At 42.7% G+C, this 23,289-nt stretch overlaps 1 long non-coding RNA gene across 3 annotated transcripts; it reads right to left on the reverse strand.

The window, feature by feature from the left end:
• Positions 1-11,419: 11,419 nt before the first annotated feature.
• LOC124084229 (uncharacterized) lies at positions 11,420-19,019 on the reverse strand. 3 transcript variants are annotated; one of them, XR_006849061.2, is made up of 3 exons: positions 18,522-19,019; positions 16,667-16,736; positions 11,420-15,115 (listed from the first exon to the last, which is right to left on the reverse strand). It is a non-coding gene; the product is annotated as an uncharacterized LOC124084229 (long non-coding RNA). The 3 variants fall into 3 exon arrangements; XR_006849060.2 differs by lacking the exon at positions 16,667-16,736; XR_009225641.1 differs by lacking the exon at positions 18,522-19,019 and having other exon boundaries at positions 16,667-18,507.
• Between the last annotated feature and the right edge of the window lie 4,270 nt (positions 19,020-23,289).

Consider the following 23,289-nt stretch of genomic DNA (forward strand, 5'->3'; position numbering starts at 1 on the left):
CCCGTTTGCCTTTAAAAATGTCACTAAGACATTTTACACACATACACACACACACACACACACACTTGAAATTGCCTAGAGCCCAAGGCACAGCCCCGTGAATTCTGAGCAAGGTTCCAAAGCAGCACCAGGGAGGCAGAAGCCCATGGTGCCACCTCAGGGGTCCACAGGCTCTCACATCACGTGCCAGGATTGCCTGTGGTGGCTTTTAGAGAATAGAATCAGTCAGTGTGGGTTCTTTCCCACCTGGGCCCTTCCTTCCAGCCTCACATTTGTGAGATTCACTCGATTATTGCCCCAGTCATAGACCTTTCATTCACATTGCAGAGGAACATTCTCTTGTGGGACTCTTCCAGAATTCATATGCATCCTACTGTCAGCCGGCTCCAGAGCAGCTTCCTGGGCAGGGCTGTTCCAAACAGCACAACTACTACGAGTGACAAGCTATTCTTGCGTATTAGCACATTTCCCCACGTCTTGCAAAAATTACAAATATTCAAGATGTAGCTTCAGGCTAACCAATGAACATCCTCATCCTTTCCCCTTGATCACCACTGCCATTATCACAGATAAATCAAAGCATATTTACATCAATACATCTTCAAATTTAAACATACCCTAAGTGGTATTTGTAGTTGGAGGAATAGGTACTCTCAGCTTTGAATAAAACAGCTATCTTTTAGTTATTTTATTTCTATCTCATCACAGCAACTGAAGAGACATCAATGCAACTCATACCAGGCTCCTGTCCCAGTGGAGGGACAGCCCTCCAGTCCCTGGATGCCTGTATCTAAACTTCAGATTGGTGGGGAGGAGCCTAAGCATAGATAAAGTTCAGGGTAGTGATCCCCCCACCATGTCTAGACGTTCATCCCCAGTTTCTCCTGGTACTCCTGGGTCCCACAGACCCCTGTGATCTCCCTCAACCACTGCCAGCCATCTGGAGTAGCCACATTAGATGAGACATACCTGGAATCTCACGAGTCAATCCAGTTCCACCAATGAATGCTGATTTCTGGGCAAGGACAGAGGGTTCAGAAGCCATGACCCCAGGGCTGAAGCTGATGGAACTTGGGATGGAGCCAGGAAGAAGCTGTTGGCAGGACATATTGGGGGGAGCACATCCAGGCCACTGTGACAATGTGGCCGCCAAGAACAAGGTGGGAGGGATGCTGTCCTGGACGTGTCCCTGTTCTAGACCTGTTCTGCCACTACAGGCAAGGTGACCTTGGCCATTGAGTGTTCTGTGGGGCTTCTGCTTCTCCCACCTAAATGAAAGGCCATTCCATTCTGCTGGTTCTCACCTAGAAAAGGTCATCCCCAACCCCCTCTTAAATGCGTCAGACCCATTAGACCACGTTTTAGGGTGAGGAGGAAGGACCCCAGCTTGTTGAGTTTGTTAGTGTCAGGCATTACACAGGGCAAAAGCCTGCTGATTTCCTCAAAAGCATTTATCATTCCTGTTGCCACAGATGGAACTCTTCAAGCTCTTCAATCTGCCAGCTTGGAAAGAAATAAGATTCCACTCTATGAAAGGATATTCCAAATTTTTGTTGTCAGGCTCCAGGCTCAGGAATACAAAATAACAACACACAAACCTTTCTCATACTACCACTTTTAGGCCGAGTCCACTCTATTCCAACCTCCAACCCTCCTGTGTTAAGATCCATTAAGACTATATGGATCTTTTGTGGCTCTAGCTACAAACTGAAACCTCTAAAAATGGAGGATAACACTATTTAACAATATCGTCTTGTTTTCACACCCCCTCCTTCCAAAGAGAACCATCATTTTCTGATGGTTGGATTTGTTTTCAAAAGGTGAGGAGGTTGCCAAACGCTGGAGGGAGGGTCTCTGTGCACTGGCCCTGGATTAAGGAACCGGACCCTTTGGTTGGTGAAGAGAACAGAGGAGCCACATCTGACTGCTATATGAAGGAGACATTTATTGCCCTCTGATCTTCTCTACCAGTGTTTTCTTAGTTTCAGCTCCTTTGTGTTTTGCTGAAACAGTGAGAAACATTCCTATCATTTTCAGCCTCATAGAGAAAATGTGGTGCTTCTATTTTGTCTGACAAAACCCATATTGGTTTTATGAGGGAAGGCTGGTACAACCAAGCGCTGGTTTTTGCTGGAGATAATGATGGGCTCCGCTGGGGAAGTGTAGACATGGAGGGCCTCACATTCACATTTCAGTGTTGCACTTGGGATTTCCTTTCCATCCAGAAACTAACGAATGTTCCAGGAATCAGGCATATTAGCATTTTCCTGAATCCCTATAAATGCATGTGATTCATCTCCAGTCTGATCATCTCATTTTGTAGTACATGCTAAAAATCTACTCTATCTCCAGGAAGAGAAGTGGGGTCAAGTGCTGGATTGCCATCTGCATTGGTATAAATCATTCACATATGCTGCAAATGCACTGTGCCCAGAAAACACGACATCCAAGATCGAGTGCTGGAGTATTCATGGTAACCTCACAGGGCCAGAAGAACAGGAAAGAAAAACCCAAATAGCAGAAAATGTTTAGATGTGTTAAATTAAAATGCATTTTCATTTCAAGTTTGTTAAAATATTGTCATGAAAAAAAAAAGTTGGAAAGAATATATGCCAAAAATTAACCACAACCATCATGGGTAGTAGTATTGTGACATTGTGACTCTTCTTTCTTTTTTTTTTGGGGGGGGGGTTTGTTTTGTGAATTCTACTTTTTCCAAAATGGGAAAATGTTAGTGTTAAAAAGCCATTTTAACATTTTAAAGGAAGAAGAAGGGTATGTGGAAGAGAAAAAAAAGTGAAGGAAATTTGACCAAAAAAAAAAAGAGAGAAATTTAATTTCCCTAAATTTAAGGTTTGTTAATTCATTTAAGGGCTCTCTCTGGTTTGGTGTCCCAGGGCTGGTGTAGGGGACATGGGACAGGAGACCCTGCTTCAGGAACAATCACAGCTCACAGTTTCTCAGGTGGTTCTAACACACCCTCCCCGGAGTGGGGAGGCTGGCAGACACCCTCTGTCAGCACTGGTTCAGTGAGAAAAAAGCATGTGCTCCAGAGGGTGTGTGCTTGTGTGCGTGTGTGCATGTGTGTGTGTGTGTGTGCGCTCCCGCGCTTTTGTTCGCCTGGGTACACCTGTGTTGACTGCTCCAACTATACTCTCCTATTTGATAAAAAACAAAGACAGATCCTTAGCATTTGCCAAACCCTGATCTAAGATGTGAAACTGAAGCCCGAAGATGATACAGTGATCAGACCTGAATGCTGCAGCTGGTGGGTGCCGCAATTTACCTGGTGGCCAGATGCCGCAATTTAGAGGTTGCACAGGGAGGAGATCCCAGGGTACAGCTAATCCCAGGCCACTCACTGCTTTTCTGTGCTCACATGTGTTAAGACTCTGTTTGCAACAGTGACTATCAAACTCACACTCCTCTAACCAAAATTGGATATTTGTTGATTCATGTTACAAATACAGGGCAGGTGTAAGAACTGGCCTTCTCTGAAATCAAGCCATGATGGGCAGCCTGCTGGGGAAGGGTGCCTCTAACTGCATGTGCACTTGACAAATCCTAAGAAAAAGGCAACTGGCCCATTTTGGAACTATACACACCCCTGTGAATAAGACACAGGGACAAGGGAAGGTTGTAGAAATTATAGTTTGTGACCTCTTCAAGAACAAGTCTCCCCAAAGAAGGAAAACACCATTTCTAGAAGAGAAAGGAAAGGAAAGCTGTCCAATTCTAGGTACTTCTCAAATGCTTCACAAAGCATCATGGTGCAGCTTATGAGCCCAATGATATTTTTAAAAGAATATTAAGTATTTTAATTAATTATATCAATAAACATAGTGGATCATCTGCTCTATTCCAAATACTATATTAGAAGCAATATTGAAAGTAGCCACACAAAAAAAATAAGGTAAAATAATGTTCTTTGGCCAACACTACACTGTCCACTACATTTGTTCGCTTGTTCATTGATCAAACATTAGCCACCACTCACATGTGCAATTAGTAGACAAAAATAAGTGAACGCAGTCGCCCTCTCCATACAATAGAGATGCTACAGAGGTCCACAAACATAATAAAGAGAAGGAGATAAAACTGAATTTGAGTACTCAGGTAAGTTTCCCAGCATGCTAAAGACATTTGAAAGAAAATTATATTTAAGTTGCATGTGAACAAATGGATGAGACTTTGACAGTTAAAGAAGATAAGGAAATATTTTGGCTTAAATATAACTCATGCAAAATTTGGCATCAAAGAGTAGGGACTGCACACACCGGAGCAATGCCATTCTGCAAGGACACAGCGAAGTGGGAGGCCGCGTGCGTACTCTGTTGACACAGCCCTTCTTTACTCACAGTCAGCTTTCTGACATGTCCTACATCAACAAAAATCATCTTTATTTATTCATTGAACATAATATGCCATTCTTAAAGTTCACCCACTATCTTTCTACTGTGAAAGACGTCCTGTGCATTTCTTGCATTTACTACAAGTCGTGGGATAAGGAGAACATTCTGTCTCGTTCTTAGAAGTTTAGGGTCCTGCTCTGTTTTAAGCCCTGTTGCTAACACACTGCGCTGAGTGAATTTCTCCTAACTCAATTTCTTTGCATTTGCATTGTCTCAATAAAAAATCGAGTTAGGATCAAGGCTTTCCCACAACCAGAAGGCAGGCAGATGGAATGTTTCACAAATCATACTCAAAATGGCAAAAAAATAAAATCAGTGCAGAGGAACTAGGGCACAGTGTCTTGGAAAAATCTGAATCCAGAGAGAGCCAAATAGACCCAGGGACATCCAGGGTCAGGGCAAAGACCAGCCAACTGGTACATGGTGAGCTTTTGGCTCCCTCTGGCCTCAACTTCCTCCTCTGCAAATGGTTCTCCTCCTATGCCTGCACCTCCCAGGGAAGAGTTCTATACCAGTTGCCAGCCAATTGTATGCTCAACCGCACTGAAACTTAATCCTTGCTTGTTACCTCTGACATTTCCCTGGCCCTAATTAAATTCCGTGGATCTTTAAAAACATGAGGCCTTTGGGCTAAAAGGCTAGAGTTTTGTTTTCCCTTTTCTCATACTGTCTTTCATATTGCTCTAAGTGAATCGCTTGCTTGATCCCTTTTGAATCATTTTTCTCGCCAGACGCTCTTGAAACAGGAAAGACAAAAAGTTCAATCCTTCAAATTAGCAAGGGATTTCTTCCAAGGTAAAAAGAGCAAAAGTCAGAACACACTCTAAACAAGGGTGAAGGTCTGAGTGAAACAATAATTTGGGGCAAAACAGGTTCTGGTTTGTTATGCAAGTATATGGCTTTGCTCAGGAAATGGCACTGGCGCCAGAGACCTTGTGAAGGCCATTTCATGCCTTTGAGTCAGTTTGCTCAGCAATAAACTAGAAACACATTTTGGTCCATCAGGTATGTGGTGGGCAGGAAACGTCCTTCGCCATCAATGTCCCTGTGCTGATTCCCAGAACCTGTGACATGCCAGAATGCATGTCAAAGGGGGTTGAAGTAGCAGTTTGAATTACTTTTGCTCATCAACTAACTTCTAAAGAGGTGAGATTCTCCTGGGCTCTCCAGATGGACCTGCCTTGTGATGACCGTCACAGGGTGCTTAAAAATGAAGGAGGCAGAAGAGAAGCCAGAGGGCTGCTAGGTGAAGAGCTGGCCAGTTCTTGCTGACGGAAGATGGAGGAAGAGGGTCATGAACCAAGAGACATAGGCAGCCTCTGGGAGCTGGGCAAGAAGGCGTGCAAGCTCTCTCCTCCTGCCCCCAAGAGGAACGCAGCCCAGTGGACACCTCCACCCCTGCTCGCTGGCACAACACCCCCGTCAGATTTCTGGCCTTCAGGTTTTCAAGGTAATAAATTTGTGTCATTTTAAGCCATGCTAGGCTTGTGGTCATTTGTTATAGGAGCAGTGTGAAAGTACTTCAGAATTTTTAAAACCTATTGAAAGTTACACTAAGCTCAGGTATTATCTTCTAATGGTGAAATACATGCAATTATAAACATTCAGACAGAAACATTTACTATTCTGCACTTATGTGTTATTAAATATTGAGTGTATGGATATAACATCAATTTGAACTAACTAGATAGGAGTTGGTATTATTGTAAACTAAAATAAGTAGTCATAAGTGATTCACTCATGCAAAGACTAAAACATTGGCCTTTATAAAATAAACATAATTCATCATGCAGAGGTTCGGTATTTGGCAATTAACAAAAGGCCTGCCTATCACCCACCCTTCATCTCAGCATGTGGACTAATTAGCCACCTAGACTACCTTCCTTGGATCAGCACAGATATGTCAGGAAAATATTTATGGCATTATCCATTAAAGTAGCTAAAATATAAATTGTTTAGGCAAAGCTTTAAGAAAATAGAAACTTAGGACCATGGAAATAACTAATCATAAAGCAGCCTTGAGATTTCTCTGTACTTGGTACGCTGCATTTTCCTGAGAGTTTATTTATAGGTAATATTTTTACCTTAGGCAAGCTAATAATGAATTGCTGTGTTCTCAGGAACTTGTGCACTTCAGCTGTAAGGAGGATGTCATAAAAAGATATATTGCTCAAATGCTTAAACATTAAAAATAAAGCAGCTGGTGAGTGTGTGCTGTCCGTGGTAGCAGGACCAAGACTGTTGCTGGCTTTTTAACGCACAACAACTATGATGTGGATCGAGACATTGCTCAGAGCTTCCTCAACATTTATTGAGTTCTGTAGATAGCAAAATGGATTGAAAAAGCCAGGCTTGGGGTGGGCCAGAAACAGGTCTTCAAAGCGGACTGTTAACTTTTCAGATTTTGTGAGTTGATGTCATATTGGTACCTCGAAATCGCCCAACACTACAATCCAGGTTGCCTAGCCTGCTCCTCTCAGAGCATCAGCCGTTTAGCATTTACTAGCACATCCCTGGCCCTGACCAAGGACAGCTCACATCCCAGGAACTTAAACCAGCTCACCATTCAAAGTGACACGCAGTCTACGGGACTTCTCACACACCTTAGAGAAGCTTTGCATATTTGTAACTCTTCCTGCAGATGGCTATGATATCCCTCTCCTAAGAGAATCAGTATGTTAGAATTTTCCAAAAGATGGAATTAAGGTATCTGGAGGACAGGGTGCCTTCTCCTGCTTCATACAAGACTTGCACATATGAGCTAAAACAGACTTGAGGGGCCTACCCTAAGTCAGGGCAACAGACCAAGTGCTTGTGTCCCCCATGTTCAAAAACTGAAATAATTCCTAATAAGATATTATGAGAAGGTAGGACTTTTGGTAGGGGTTTAGGTCATGAGAACGGAGCCTTCATGTTTGGGGTTGGTGCCTTTAAAAAACAAATTGCACAGAGCCCCTTCACTCTGGCCACGTAAGGACACTGTGGGAAAATGGACAACTAGGAGCCCAGAAGTGGGCCCTCACCAGGTGCTGAGCCACCCGGGGCTGCGGTGTTAGACTTCCCACCCTCCACCATGGAGAGAAGGCTGTGGTGCATATGCCACCCGTCACACAGCATTCTGTATTAGCACTTGTGTTGGCTTCACGGTGGGACACCTGGAATATGACATGGGTTTGATCATGAAGGACATGATAAAGGAGTGCAAATGAGGAAGAGATTACCTTAGTTTGTGAATGCTTGCAAAGGTTTTAGGAAGATGAGTCCCTTTGGTAGGGTGCTTGAATTAATTCTTGTTATTAACATGTATTTATTGTACAATTTGATGGGTTTGTTCCAAATTTCCACCCGTGCATGTATCGTGTTCATCCTCCCTCCTCCCACCATCTGTGACTGCCCTCTCTCCCCATCTCCCTGGTCCTAAAAGTGCCTCTTCTACTTTGACGTTTGTTTGGTTTTAGTTCCTATATGCGAGAAAGCATGTGATACTTATCTTTTTGTGTCTGATTTGTTTCACTTAGCACAATTTCCTCCAGTTCTATCCATTTACCTGCCAATGACACGATTTGTTCTTCTTCTTCGTGGCTGGATAATGGTGCATTGTGTACATACACCACGTTGTCTTCATTCCTTCACTATAGGCCGGCACCTAGACTCATCCACAACGTGACTGTGTGAACGTGGGCACATGGGTCTCTTCTGCTTGCTAACTTCCTTCCCTTGGGGCACAGACCCAGGAGCCGCAGAACAGGATCATATGGTGGCCCTATTTTTAGTTCTGTGAAGAACCTCCACGTTGCTTTCCACAGTGGCTGTACTGACTGACAATCCCACCAGCAGTGGATAAGGGTTCTTTTCTCTCACCAGCACTTGTTATCTTTTTTTTGTTTGTGTGTGTGTTTGGAAAAGCCGTTCTGACCAGGGTGAGATGGATTCTATGGAGTTTTGGTTTGCTTTCTCCGATGGCTAAAGACATTGAGCATTCTTTTACACGTTCATTGGCCAGTTCTACTTCTTTTGAGAGGTGTCTGGTAGCTCATTTGCCCACTTTTTAAAATTAGATTACTTATTCTTTTAACTTATCATTGTTGTTTTTAGTCTTTAAATCTTTGGAATGTCAATACTCCCAGATGGACAGCTGGCAAAGGTTTCCTCCTACTCTATGGGTTGGCTCTTCCCTCTGTGGCTGGTTTCCTTTGCGGTGTGGATCATGTAACCCTATTTGCCAATTTTTGCCCTTGTTTCCTTCTCTTCAGGAAATCTTTGCCTGTACTAAGGTCATGAAGTGTTCCCTCATGTTTTCTTCTAGTAGTTTCAATTTGGGGGGTTTTGCCTAAGGGTTTTTGATCCATCTTGAGTTCATTTTCATGCAGGGTGAGGAGAGGTTTCATTCCAATCTTCTTCTGCATGTGGACATCCAGTTTCCCCAGCACCACATGTTCAAGAGGCTTTCCTTTCTTCAATGTGTGTTTCTGTCCCCTTTGTTGAGAATCAGTTGCTGGTAAATACAGGGATTTATTTCTGGATCCTCGTTCCATTGGCCTACACGTCTGTTTTTATGCCAATATGCCGATACCATTTTGTTCTTGTTACTATGACACTGTAGTATAGTTGAAATTAGGCTTTATTTTTTTGGCTCAGGATTTCCTAGATGGTTTAGATATGAGGTGTCCCCCAAAATCTCATGTGTGAGACAATGCAAAAATATTCAGAAGCTTAATGATTAACATTATGACAGATATAAACTAATCAATGGATTAATCCACTGCTATAGATTAACCTGGAGGTAACTGCAGGCAAAACTGTGAGTGGCTGGAGAAAGTAGGTCACAAAGGGACATGCCTCTGATGTTTATAATTGTTCTTGGTCAAAGGAGTTCTCTCTGTTTCCTGGTTGCCAGGTCCTGAGCCACTTTTCTCTGCCACACCTTTCTACCACGATGTGCTGCCTTACCTCGGGCCCAGAGCACTGGAGTTGACCAACTATAGACTGCAACTCTGAAACCATGAGCCAAAATAAACTTCCCTCCTTTTAGTGTTCTTGCCAGGTCCTTTGGTCAGAGCAACACAGGATCCGACTTAAAACAATTGCTTTGGCTTTTGGAGGATCTTTTGTGCTTCTGTATAAATTTGAGGGTTGCTTTGTCTACTTCTATGAAGAATGTCATTTGTATTTGCATGAGAATTGTATTGAATCTGTAGTTCATTTTCAGTAGGAGGGCCATTTTAACAATATTAATATACCCAGTCTATGAATGTGGGAGGTCTTTCCATCTTCTAGTGTTTTCTTTAATTTCTTTCTTCAGTACTTGGTGATTTCCAATATACAGTTATTTCACCTTCTTGGTTAGGTTGATTCCTAGGTTTGTTTGTTTGTTATTTGTTTATTTTAGGGCTACTATGAATGGGAATGCTTTCCTGATTTCCTTCTCAGCAAGTTTACTGTTGGTGTATAAAAAAGCAATTGAGTTTTGTGTGTTGATTTTGTATCCTGCCTTTTTGCTGAATTTGTTTATCAGTTCTGAGAGTCTTTTAGTGGAATTTTTAGGGTTTTTTAGGTTTTTAAAATTCTTTTTTAAGAATCATATTATCTGAAAACAGGGATAATTTGACTTCCTCCTTTTCTATTTGTATCCCTTTTATTTCTTTCTCTTGTCTGATTGCTCTGGCTAAAATTTCTAGTAGTGTTTTAAATAAGAATAGTGAGAAAAGACACCCCTACCTTGTCCCAGATTTCACAAGAAATGTTTTTACCCATCCAGTAGTATGATGTTGGCTGAGTTTCTCATACATAGCCTTAATTATGTTGAGGTATTTCCCTGCTATACAAAATTATTAAAGGCTTTATCATGAAGGGAAGTTGTATTTTTATCAAAGGCTACATCTATCTATTGAGATGCTCTTATGATTTTTATCCAAGATCCTATTCACATTCTATATTAAACTTCTTGATTTGTATATGTTGAGCCATCCTTCCATGCCCAGGGTAAAACGAACTTGATCATAGCATGTGGTCTTCTTACTGTACTATTGAATTCAAGTATTTTATTGAGGATTTTTATATCTATGTTCATCAAGGGTATTTGGTCTGTAGATTTCTTTATTCGTTGTATCTTTATTAGGTTTTGGTAGTAGATAATACTGGTTTTGTAGAATAAGTATGTAAGGGTTATTTCCCTTTCTATAATATGAACAGTTGGAGGAGAACCAGTACTATATGTTATTTAAAAGTGGTAAAATTCAGCAGTGAATCCATCTAATCCTGAGCTTTTCTTCGTTGGGAAACTTTATTACTGCCTCAATGTCATTGCTTTTTGTTGATCTATTTTAAATAATTTCTTGATTCAATTTTAGTAGGTCAGATGTGTCTAGAAATTTGTCCATATCTTCTAAATTTTTTCTGCTTTTTTTTCCAATACAGGTTTTCAAAGTATTTCCTCATGATCCTTTGAATTTCAGAGGTATCTGTTGTAATCATCCCATTTTTTTATTTATTGGGTACCTCTCTCTCTCTCTCTCTCTCTCTCTCTCTCTCTCTCTATTGGGGTTTCTCTCTCTCTCTCTCTCTCTCTCTCTCTCTCTCTCTCTCATTAGCTTGGCTAAGGATTTATCAACCTTATTATTTCATAGAGACCATTCTTTTTATTTTAGTCTTTATTTCATTTATTTCTCCTGGTATTTATTATTTATTCTTCTGATTCTGGTTTTGATTTGTTCTTGCTTTTTTAAAGTCTTGAGCTACATCATTATTTATTTAATCATTATTTATTGACATATCTTTCTATTTAGTGTTGGACTGCATAGCTATGAACTGCCTTCTTATGATAGCTTATGATAGTGTTTCTGTTTTCACCCCCTGATTTCTGCAATGACCTACTTCTTGTTCAAATTTTTATTGTTTAATCTTCATGGGTTTGAGTAATTTCTGCAGTTTTCATTGCTATCAATTTCTAGTTTTATCCCATTATGGACTGATAAAATGCAAGAAATAATTTCAAATTTTTGAATTGGTTAATATTTACTTTATGGCCAAATGTATGATTTATTTTAGAAATAAATTCCATGTGCTGATGAAAAGAATCTGTATTCTGCTGCTTTTGACTGCAATGTTCTGTATTCAGCCCATCTGATCTGTAGTATAATGTAACTTTGATGCTTCTTTGCTAACTTCTATAGTCTGGATAACCTACCTTTGGTGAGAGTCGGGTATTGAAGTCACCCACTACTATTGTTTTGGGACTTATCTATCTATTTAGGTCTAGTAGTAATATATAAAATTGGGTGCTTCAACAACTGTGCATGTTTGTGTTAGAGTCTGTAAACAAGTCTGGATGGCGCCTGGCATTTTGCCAGAGGGAGTGGTTTGTGAAGTAACGCCAGCGAGCCATTAAGTGTGGAGATTCCTTATTGGTTGACTGCTGTATCTAGTTTATGTTAATTAGATAAGCTGTGTGGAATGTATAAATACCTCTGTTGTCCTACAATAAACGGCTCCTACTCCTGCTGTATCAATGTACACAAGTTGTTGGTCACCCCCCGGTTATTTTGCTGCAGCCGGACTGCGGCATGTTTGTTTATAATTGTAACATCTTCTTAATGAATTGTTCCCTTTATCAATCTGTAGTGATCTTCTTGTGTCTTCTGACTTGGGCTTAAAATCTGTTTTGTGGATTATGAGTATACTTACTCCTGCTTGCTTTCAAATTCCATTGACTCGGAATATGATGTTCCTTTCTTTTAACTTTCATTCTGTATATGTCCTTGCTGGAGAGGTAAGTTTCTTGAAGGAAGCATATTCTTAGCCTAATCATCCAGTCTGAGTCTTTTAATTGTTGAATTAAGACTATTTATATTCAGTTTTATTATCTTAGAGGTTTGATGATCTTCTGTATTAATATTGTTTGGTTCTTCCCTGATTTTCTTTAGAACAATGCTAGAACCATTGAGGCTATGAGGACTTTTGGAAAGAAACTAAACGCATTTTGCACTATGAGATGGACATGGGACTTTGGGGGCAGAGGCAGAATATTATGGTTATGAAGTGTTTCCCAGAGTCACATGTGTTGAGGGCTTGGCCCCTCAAAACAGCCATATTAAAGAGGTGGGGATTTGGGAAATTGATTGGATCATGAGGGTTTTGACTTTTTGGTGGATTAACCCATTAATGGATTCATAGCTAAATAGATTATTAGGTGATGGAAACTGTAGGAGGTGAAACCTAGTTGAAGGAGGTGGGTCACGTTGGCATGCCTCTGCATACTGAATTTGTCTCTGTCCCCTTCTTCTCCCTCTCTGCTTCCTGGCTGCTGTGAGGTGAGCAGCTTTCTTCCACCATGATGTTGTGCTTGGCCCCATTCCAAAGCAACGGAGCCAGCTGTCCACACACTGACACCCCCAGAGCCATGAGCCAAAATCAGTGTTTCCTCTTTTAAGTTTTTTCCTCAGGTATTTGTCACAGCAACAAAGAAAAAGAAAGGAAGAAAAAAGGAAAACAAAAAGAAGCAGAAATAAAAATTAAAAAGAAAGAAGAAAAGGAAAAGCAGGAGAAAGCTGTAAAAAAGAGGAAAAAAAAGAAAATTAAATATATTAAGAGCAGAACACAAGAGAGATGTAAGTATATATACAAACAAAACCCAGTAATAACAAAAAGTGTATTAATTTTAAAAAATTAAAATTTCCTCTCCTCTGAAGCAATCCATGGGGTGGGTAGGATTGGGTGATTGCAATCTGTGCTGGACAGAGAATTTTTTTCCAGGTCTTTTTGACTGTGCTGCTCAGACAGAGGAAGGGCTGGGAATTACTTACCTCCTTCTCTCCTTTGTGGCGCTCCTGGGTGAGCGATGGAGCGGTTTGTGACCCCTCAGTTAGCATAGCTCCCTGCTGCCTTGCCAGCCAGATGAGCTGGGGCAGAAATCAGAGCTGGACAGCAAAGATCTACTCTGGGGTTATCTGGGCTGCACAATCCAAGAGCAGGGCAGACACAATGCTGCAGCCTGTCACCAAGCTCGCCCACAGAGGGGACTCATCCAGCACAGGTTCCCTGTGCTTCCAGGAGCACTGCAGCTTGCCAAGGACTCTGAGCTTCTGGGCTACACCTGGAAGAGGCTATGGAGTCTCAGCTATCTGTGCTGGGGGTGAATGGCCACGGGCACTGAGTGATCTTCTCCCTTCACCTCTGGTGCACCCAGGCTTAGCTCCTGCTTGAAAGTGCAGGGCTGCTTCTTCCCCTGGGATCCCGCAACCAGGTTCCTGATCTGCCAGTTTTAAAAGGGAAGCATCCTCCATTCTCTTACCTGGTTCCCACCACATAGAATTCTCTGCCATTGTATGTCAGAGGCTCTCCAGGACCAAGCTGCCCCTTGAAGCAGCTACCCGCAGAGTCAGTGCAGTTACACTGCCATCGGGACCCAGACACAGGAAAATGCAGGGGCCTTTGGCTCCCAGAGCAGTAAGCTCAGGCAAGACCTTCTCAAGATGGTCCCTCTTAGGGCACCGTGAAAACCCTGGGAAGGGCAGAGAACTTCTCCAAAGCCCGGGATTTGCAATGCAGATTCCAGGTCTCTTATGTTTAGACTGAATTTCTGCAAGGTGCCAATTTCAGGGCTGGAGGGACTCCCCCCATCCCTGCCACTCTACCCTGTAATTGGTGCTAGGGCAACAGGTTCACCCTTTGCTCTGCTATCCAAGGTCACTGGCTTTCTCCAAATCTCTGTCCATTGTGGACAACATTCTTCCACAATCTCCCACCTGGATACACAACTGTGTCCAGTTGTGATTTATCTGGTGGGGAAGGAGAATGCCAGGGACCTGCGACTCACAGCTCCACTCCACCAGGGCAGGCTTTAACGATGGACAGATTCCAGGGGAAGATGTAGGACGGGAATTCCAAGAGGAATGGGGAAGCTGCATGAATCTCGGTAGCCAGAACAGTTCCTGAAAGAGCCCACAGTGCTGTTGCAAACTAACTAGAAGGAAAGTCACCCCTCAAGGTGGTTTGGGGCCAAATAATGAGGATTTAGAATTCTAAACTGAGCCATTTCAATTGTGGAGGTGCATTTGAAATTTTAGAGTCTGAGTTTCTGTCCCCCCAAAAAACAAAAAAATCCCCACATATAAAAGGTGTATGAACATGAAATTGCAGGCCTAGTAAACACCAGGAGAGCAGGGCTCATCTCTTCAGTGTTGCCCCTCCAGGCTTGTCCAGCGTCCAGTACCTGGCAGCATTCAACATGTTTTTTTTTTTTCTGTTTGGAAAGGAGGAGTCAAATTAGTGCTATTATCCTTGATCCTTCTATCACAAAACATATTTGTTAAAATATTTTCAATACATGCCAACTAACCCAACACCCCAACCCTCTCTAGAGTCACTTGACAAAATGACATCTATATCCTTTCTTCTGGTGCACTGTCTTGCCAGATTAAAATGGTAGGAGGCAAGATTGATGACAAGCAGAATATAATCATAATAGAAAATTAATTTTTCTACCTATAACGAAAGAGCATAGAACAAGAGAGACTTGCTGGATAGCGTGATTCTCTTTATGTCCCAGACCCCTGATTCAGGTGCATCAAATGCCCCCGTGAGGCCAAGGCACCGCAAAAGAAAAGTGGATTTGGATGAAACTGGAAGAGAACTGACGTCAGCCTGGGGTTGCCTTCTCCGGAGTCGAAGGGTGTGCCGCTGGAGCCGTCCCTCTTCTGGGAATCCTGGAAATCAGGGCAGTGTAAGGTGGAGGGACAGCAGAGTGACTATCTTCAGCACTCCCCTAGGTGGTCTCCTGCACTGGGGGATGCCACAGTCTGACTGGGCACAAAATAACCAAGCCGCCACGAGGCACTTGTAGGTTCAAAACAGGAACTCCTTTATTGCCCGAACTCCACCCAGGTGGCCCTTCCAGGAAACACCACCAACCGGAAATCCCTCCTCTGGCACTTCCCCAACCAACTCTCCAGGAATACCTGCGAGAACTCCAAAGTAGCGGGCCAAGGCAGACCACAGGGGTCTAATATACAATTGAATACACAGCTTAACATAACCATCATCATCTCAATGGCTCACTGGTGTCACCTCTCAACCACTTCATTCTGGCAAAAATGCCAAGCTTCATTCCCACTCGGCTGTGGCTCTCAGCAGGGGGAAGCAGATCAAGAGCACTAACTGTGAGGTGCCTGTTTGTAGAAGGCCAAGAGAGGCAAGGAGAGACACCGGAGGAAATCTTACACTCCTGTCATCGGATAGCTCTGGTCTTAAATCCATCTGCCATGTAGGATCAAGTTCTAGAGCCTCCCAACTTCTGCTCATGCAGTTCTGAGTTCTGCAGGACCCACACTTTCTACACTACACCACATCCAGAACCCTCTCCGACTAAATAAGTCCTTCTCCTCTGATTCTAGTCTTCTGCAAGGATTTGTCCTACTAATGCCAATTCCAAATGTGGCAACCGTGCTCCAGGGTCCACAGAGGGGTTGGCCACTGCTAATCCTCACCCAGGGGACAGTGACTGATACCTTCCTTAGTGGCACAGCTCTGAGCATGTGATGCCAGACCTAGGACACTCTCATCTGACCCAAGGGCACTGTCTCTCCTTACTGCCAGAGTCCAGCAGAGAGTCTTTCCACTGCATCAACAGCTCTGCTATTAAGATCCTGTGCTCTCATGTCCCACAGAGGGTTTTATGAGGACAGCAGGTACATCTACATCCACCTGTTCTGTTTGTTTGCTTGGCAGCAGATTCCTTGAACCAAAATTCAAACTTTAATTCATGGTGACATTCTGAAGGAGAGAATCTCACAGAGCTCGGAATCTCCCCTTCCCCATCTCAGCCCTCACCTTAGGATAAACTATTCCTCCTGAGGTTCCTCACTTCACTGTCCCATTGAGCACACCCCACCCTCCACTGGGCTGGCGCTCAGCGGGTCTAGGGGGAGCCGCATGTTCATGGTGGGCATTCAGCCTGATTAACTGGCAATAAAGGTTTGAGCTCATCCCCAGCCTCCATGACACCCCTAATTGAGGGCCAACACAGGTGAGGCTCTCCAAAGGGCACTTTAAAAACACTCCAGTTATATTGTGTGCTGGTACAAACATGTAACAACAAATCCCATCATTATGTGTGGCTACAGTGCACTGATAAAAATGCAGAAAGGGAAAAAAACACAGGAAAATACCACAGGAAGGGATATTTTCCATACCTTAGTTCCTCAGTAGGGTGACAAAAAAAGAGAATTCTGTGTCATCATAATGGAATTTCACGTTACCTGAGATGGTCCAATGGTCCTCATTTGCAAGAAAAGGTACCGTAGCAGACAGTACTGATCTCCTCTGATACTGAAGATGCTCAAAAGCAAGAAACCCACTGTGAATCATCAGATGAAAAGCACCCAACCTGTCCTAACATCCATGCTCCTTCTCTTCCACTGTGACACGACTCCCAAGTTCTGTCTGACACACGGTCACCTGGCTGCAGAGACGACGCTTCCCAGCCAGGAGTGGACATGTGATTATGCTTCGGCCAATTGGATGTGAAAGAAGCTCTACATGCAGCTCTGGGTCCTGTCACACAGGCATGAGATTATTTGCACGCCAGGGCACACACTGGAACTCCCAAACATGCCACTAGTGAGCTGGCCTTGGGCTGGGGGTGGTAAAGTCGCAACATAGAAAGAACCTGGTTCCCTGGTCAACCTCACTCGGGTTGTTAAATGAGAGGAAGACAAACGCCTGTTCTGTTTGAGTTTGAATAATCATTGATTTGTTTTGGGGGTGTCTCTTTGTGACGGCAGATTAGTTTGTGTATTAATGCGTGATAGAAGCTAGGGACTGTGCAATCCATGTGGGAATACACTTATTGGGAAGAAAAGCTGTGGGCCTGAACTTTTGATGGTATAGCATTACAAACTACATCATGGGCTGCAACCCTAATCATGATTCACTATGAACAAAGAGAATTGCATTAAAATAAATAAATTCCCTAATGATGTCCTCTGTAGACACTTCCTTATATTATAGTAATGCCCTCCCCATCATAGTATGATGAATAAATAAACAAATCAAAATTTTAAAGTAGTTTGGATTGGTCAGGGTAATAAACAGTTGTCCCTCAGTATCCAAGAGGGACTAGTTCTAGAATCCCTGGTGAGCACCAAAATCCAAGTCTTCCATCCAACCACATAGTATTTCCATATGCCCTGAGTACACCCTCATAGCCTTTCAATTATCTCTAGATGACTTATAATACAATGTCCATGATATAGAAATACTTGTTGTACTGTATTATTTAGAACATGATGACAAGAAAATGACCTATTTATGTTCAGCATAAACACGGCCACTGTAACCATCAGCAAGAGCATAACATCGTTTTCTGAATATTTTAATCTGAGGTTGGTTGAATCTATGGATGTGGAACCTGAGACCACAGACAGCTGACTGTACCAGCCATTGTGACAACCCAATTGAGATTTTTTTGTTCTCCATCACACACAATCTAATGCTTGCTGGGCAGGCTTCTGGTGGTAATTCTCTAATCTGTGACTCTATTACCTGGGCTCTTTCTAATATTTTTACCACCTCTTAGGGACTCTTTGCTTCCCACAACATGGATGGTGTTATGGTTTAGGTGTGGTATCCCCCAAAATCTCACGTGTGAGAAAGTGTAAGAAGGTTTGGAGGAGAAGTGACTGGGGTATAGCTTTAACAAAATCAGTGAATTAATCTCTGATGGTAACTGGAGGCAGGGGGTGTGTGGCTGGAGGAAGTGGTTCACTGGGGGCATAGCCACGGGGTGTATAGATTTGTGTCTGCCGAGTGGAGTTTCTCTTCTTTCTGATCATGATATGGGTTGCTTCCTTTCAACACGCTCTCCCACCATGACATTCAGCCTCACCTTGAACCCCAAGAAATGGGGCCAGCCTTCTATAGACTAAGACCACCGAAACCATGAGCTTTCAAATAGACTTTTCCTCCCCTACAATTGTTCTGGTCAGAAAATTAGTCACAGTGGAGAAAACACTGACTAAAAGAGATGGGGACAGGTAAAGAGGGGGTCTGGGGGAGATGCACAGTATGTACTGTCACCTAGGCCTTGAAGCAAGAGTCAAAGTTTTCACTCACATTTCGCTGATCAGAACCAGTCACAGGCAAGATGAAGAAATGTAGGGAGTGCGTGAATAGTCATGTTTCACAGTCTTTTCCCGATCCTCTGCAAAAGTGTAGTCAATAACATACACCAGAGTCCAGAAGGACTCAGCACAGCCCTCATTCTGCAACACTGACTAGAATTTCATGAGTTGAGAGATAAAAATTCATCTTTTTCACCTCTTCTGAAATCCTTGGAGAAACACTGAAAACACATCTTAATCTGGTCCCTACCCAGAGTTCAGATGTCCCTCTCAACATATGCCCAATGGCTCAGTGGGTCCCAGCATGCAGAGCTTCTGCAAAAGGGAACACACATTGAAACATCTTATCTCGCACTGAAGTCCCTGCACTTACTTGAGAAGCCGAAAGAGCTGGAACAGGACTGGCCAAAGGGCAGCCTCGTGATGAGGACCAACGTGGGTCAGCAGCCCTGGGGGCAGCTCCTCCCTGCTCTCAGACTGCTTCTAAAGGACTTTTTCCCAGGAGTCTCCTGACCCCTATAGAGAGCAAGAACGTTCTGGCGGGTCAACTCAGACTCGGCCCAGCCTGGCAAGAACCCTAGCGTCTTTATATTCCAGCTCTTCCTTGATAAGTCATCTTGGGGTCACTGCAGATAATCTGAACTGGCGACGACTTTGGAAATCAGGGAGTTCTTACTAATGGGTTTACTGGTGTGTTATGAAACAGTCAAATTGAAACAACATTTGTGGCAACGTAGGCTTCCAAAATGCCTTTCACCACCCATTGACCTGGCTAACGAGCTCATTTATCAATTGCGTCTTCAGAAGGTAGAGAGAGAGACTTCTTCTGTCTGGACACTAATAAGACCAGGTATTCATGCAATAAATGCCTGCAGGATACCAGCTTTATTAAGAAACACAGAACCAACATAATAATCCCTTTGTTTGAATGCCTGTGGCTTATGAACCATGAAGAACAAACAGAATTACTTGACATTCCCAGCCTTGAACATTATGATATAACTCTTTTTTCTAATCCAAGATTACAAATAAAGTTGTCATATAAGGCCAGTATTAAAAATTAGTGAAAAGTATTTAAAAACCAGGGCTTATTCTGAAATCAACCCGAGTTGGCAAGCATCTAATTACAAACCTACTTTGTAGTTTGAAATGAGGCCAAGACATTAAAATAGTCTATACAAAAAAGAGCCCAGGGTGATAAAGGAGGTACCCCAAAATTAGAAAGAAATCAAAATGAGGAAACCAGCTGCCTGACACCTGGAAGTTAGTTGGTGAGAACCACAATCCAGTGGTGAGAAGAGCGAGGGGACTGATTATATAGCAATAAACTGTCAAGATGAACATTTGCAGAAAAAGAAGGAACCCTATAAGAAGGAAAGAATTCAGATTTCCCAAGCTACTAAATTCTAGTTCTAACAATCCAAGTCTAAATCTCAGAAGACCTCAGCATCCACTTTTAACTTGAATTTGATAGAAATGTGGAAAAGGACAGAAAGTCCAAGTCCAACTTTTAAGAATAGACAGAGAAATTGACAATTAAAAACTTGAAATGATCATAGCGCTGTTTCTCATTAGCAACTCCAAAAGGAAAGAGAATCGGGCTGGAAGTGACCCGACTGTCCTGAAAGAGGCCAAGAACTTGAGTAAGTTATTTTACTCTCTCTGCACTTTGATTCCTCCTGTAATTTGAGGGACTTGGGGTAGACAAGATCTAAATTCTGACCCAGTTCCAACATTGTGTCTTACTGAGATGCTTCTGGAAGGTCAGCATGGCTAAGTCAGGGAATGGCATGTTTCTGTGAGACTGCCCACGCCTACTCCCCTTCTTAGGATTAAACAAGGCCCCCGTGCCTGAATTCTAACTTTTCTCCCAATTTCCTTGTTAGGACATTGTTTCTTGGGCCTAGTTGACAGGATGGCCTCTTTTATAACACTGTAGTTTTTATGACACTAGTAATTTTTCAGTGGGCTCTGCTTTTAGGTTGTCTCTTTGAGTACTGCCACAACAAAAAGTTTTACTCTAACCTTATCACTATAACCACTGTTTAAGGAGTAAAGTTTAGTTTTTCAGCACTAGTTCCAAAACAGATGAAGTGAGTCTTCAGAGCCTCTCCCTCTATGCCTGTAGCAGAACCCTTCCTTCTGGCTCACCTGGCCCTATGTAGAGGAACACACCTGTGGAGACAGCCCATGCTTCCCTGGAAGGAAGAGTCAAGGTGTTCAGAGGCAGCCATCCTGCACCCACCCAATGCTGGCACAGAGTAGGAGCTTGATAAATTCTAGGCAATGATCCAAAGCATTTCAGACATAACAAAACTGACCTTATCACAAGCCTGTCAGCCCTACTGACTCATCCAATAAATACCCCCACCTCTGAAAGCCATCTGGTGCTCATGTTTCACATGACAATCTCCCAGGTCAAAGGCAAGTATCTGAGGAAGAACTACTAAGCCCCAGGCCTTAGCTCCAATTCCAGGGCCAGAATGGGAGGCGAGCAGCAGCTCAGAATCCTTCCGTTTTTTACAATAGATCTGCAAGCTCATCCTTCAATCGCCTATCTTCAACAATTACAGTGTGAGGCTATAACACTTTCACTTATTTACAGTCACTAATGTGGGCAATTTTAAGATCCATCCAAGGAACAGAGTGAAGGAGAATGGAAAGGGAACAGGAGAGGCTTTCCATTTTTGAGCTCTGCCAAATTGTGGGTACAGTTCTGGGTACTTCACATAGATAGTCTCATAAAAGCCACAGATTACTGGATCCTCTATGACAGACAAGGAAAATGAGGTTTGCAGATGATGGTTATCTAGCTGGAAAAACAGCAAAGCTGGGCCTGAAATCTGGCTCTTTTTTGCCTATTTATCTCTTTCCAAAAAAAAAAAAAAAAAAGGCTTCCATTTGCCTTTGGCTCAGCTGTTATACAGCAATCAAAAGACTCGCTATAACTCCTAATTCCCACGATGCTGGCTTCTCTCCATCGGACCTTGCACTCGGCCCCCTTGAGGCCCTGCTCAACACCCCAAGAAATTTCTGTTTCTTATTTACTTTGACCTTACACCACCATTCCTTGACAATGATATGCTACCGCTATCGTTCAATTGTGTCCCCCTGTAAAGATGTTCAAGTCCTAACCCCCAGTATCTTTGAATGGGATCTTATTTGGAAATAGGGTCTTTGCATATGATTAAGATAAGATGATGTCCTTAGGGTGGCCCAAATCTAATACAACTGCCATTGTTGACTCAAATCTCATACAACTGAGTACCTCCCTCGTGACCCTCAGAACCTTGCTAATGCCTGGATCCTAGACTTCTGGCCCCCAGAACTAGCACTGAGAGACAGGAATTTTCTGCTCTTTTACCCACCCAGTTTGTATACTTTATTACATTAGCCCCAGGAAATTAAGATAGCCACCATTTAGTTGACACAAATAATACACAGGCCAGAAAAAGAAAGCAGGAGATTACACAACATGAAACTACCCAGAAAAATCAAACAAAAATTCAGAAGGCAAAAGTAATCCAATATTTGATCGATATGCATTTATTCTACTGTGATCACTACTCTATTCAGAAAATGAGGCCATCAGATGTAACCAAGTATTTTAATTACATTAATTGCTCACAATATAAAAGCTTTTAGTCTGGTAAGTAATTTTAAGCCTCCCTAGAACTGTATTTGCCAAGATTCATGCATGTGATATTGACAAGCATATTTTCCATTCACAGAGAAAACTGATATCACCCAGAAACTGAAAGATGTTTAACTAATGAAGCTCAGTCACCGATGTCAGCCTGGTGCAGCAAGATTGGGATACAGGTGACCGAGAATACACAGTGACAGGCAAAAGCAGACCGGTACCCTTTTCTAGAACCTCTGGGAATAGCTTCCAACAACCCAATCCAGGTCAGATGCATTATTAGTTTGCTTAAAAACACAAAAGAAATAGATTTCAAAAAACATGAAAAAAAAGAGTACATTTTAGCCAACCAGCTTCCATTTGTTGGCAAACACTGAAATTCACTCGTGAATAAGTTGGAAAAAAAAATTCCCCAGGCAAAGAATTGAAATAACCATGCTTCCACTGTGCATCACATGAGGTTAGTTGGCACCAGACAAGAAGAAGAGAGCACGATAATGGGTTACATAGATCAGCACATTCTGCCTATTTTTGGTGTCTACTTCTCATTCATCACCAATCAGCACATTTCTTCCCGCTCCTGCTCATTGGAATGCATTATTTAAGAAACTTTTTAAAAATTTACTAAGCAACTATTAATTTTTCATTCATTCGACAAATATTTATTTTGTGTCTAGTGCGGGACAGACACTGTCCTGGGACACAGGGGTAAACAGAATAGATGTAATTTTCTGTCTTCATAAAACTGCCCTTGATTTTGTGTGTGAACTTGTGTCTGGTACAGAAGGAGAGCTCAGGAATGCAGCATTCCCACGTGAAGTTCATGCTGAATGATAATGACCAGACCCAGGCAAGAATTCTCAACTTGCAATAAAATATATAACACAGGGTTAAGGGTCTTATCATGATCTTAGCAACTACATCTGAGCTGAGTAAAGGAAAATTATCTGACCCCAAAACCCGTTGCTTTTCTTCTAGAACACCCTCTAGTACCAATTGTAGTCACCATGTCTCTGACCACAGAGGAGACAGCTGTGTTTCACCGTGACCCTGCCCCCCACCCCCTGACCCTGCCCCCCACCCTCCAACTGTGCATGTCATGTACAATCACAGAAGA

Source organism: Marmota monax, unplaced genomic scaffold (genome assembly GCF_021218885.2).
Source record: "Marmota monax isolate L192 unplaced genomic scaffold, Marmota_monax_Labrador192_F-V1.1 WCK01_AAM20220418_F8-fsc00022, whole genome shotgun sequence".
NCBI classification, from domain to species: Eukaryota; Metazoa; Chordata; class Mammalia; order Rodentia; family Sciuridae; genus Marmota; species Marmota monax.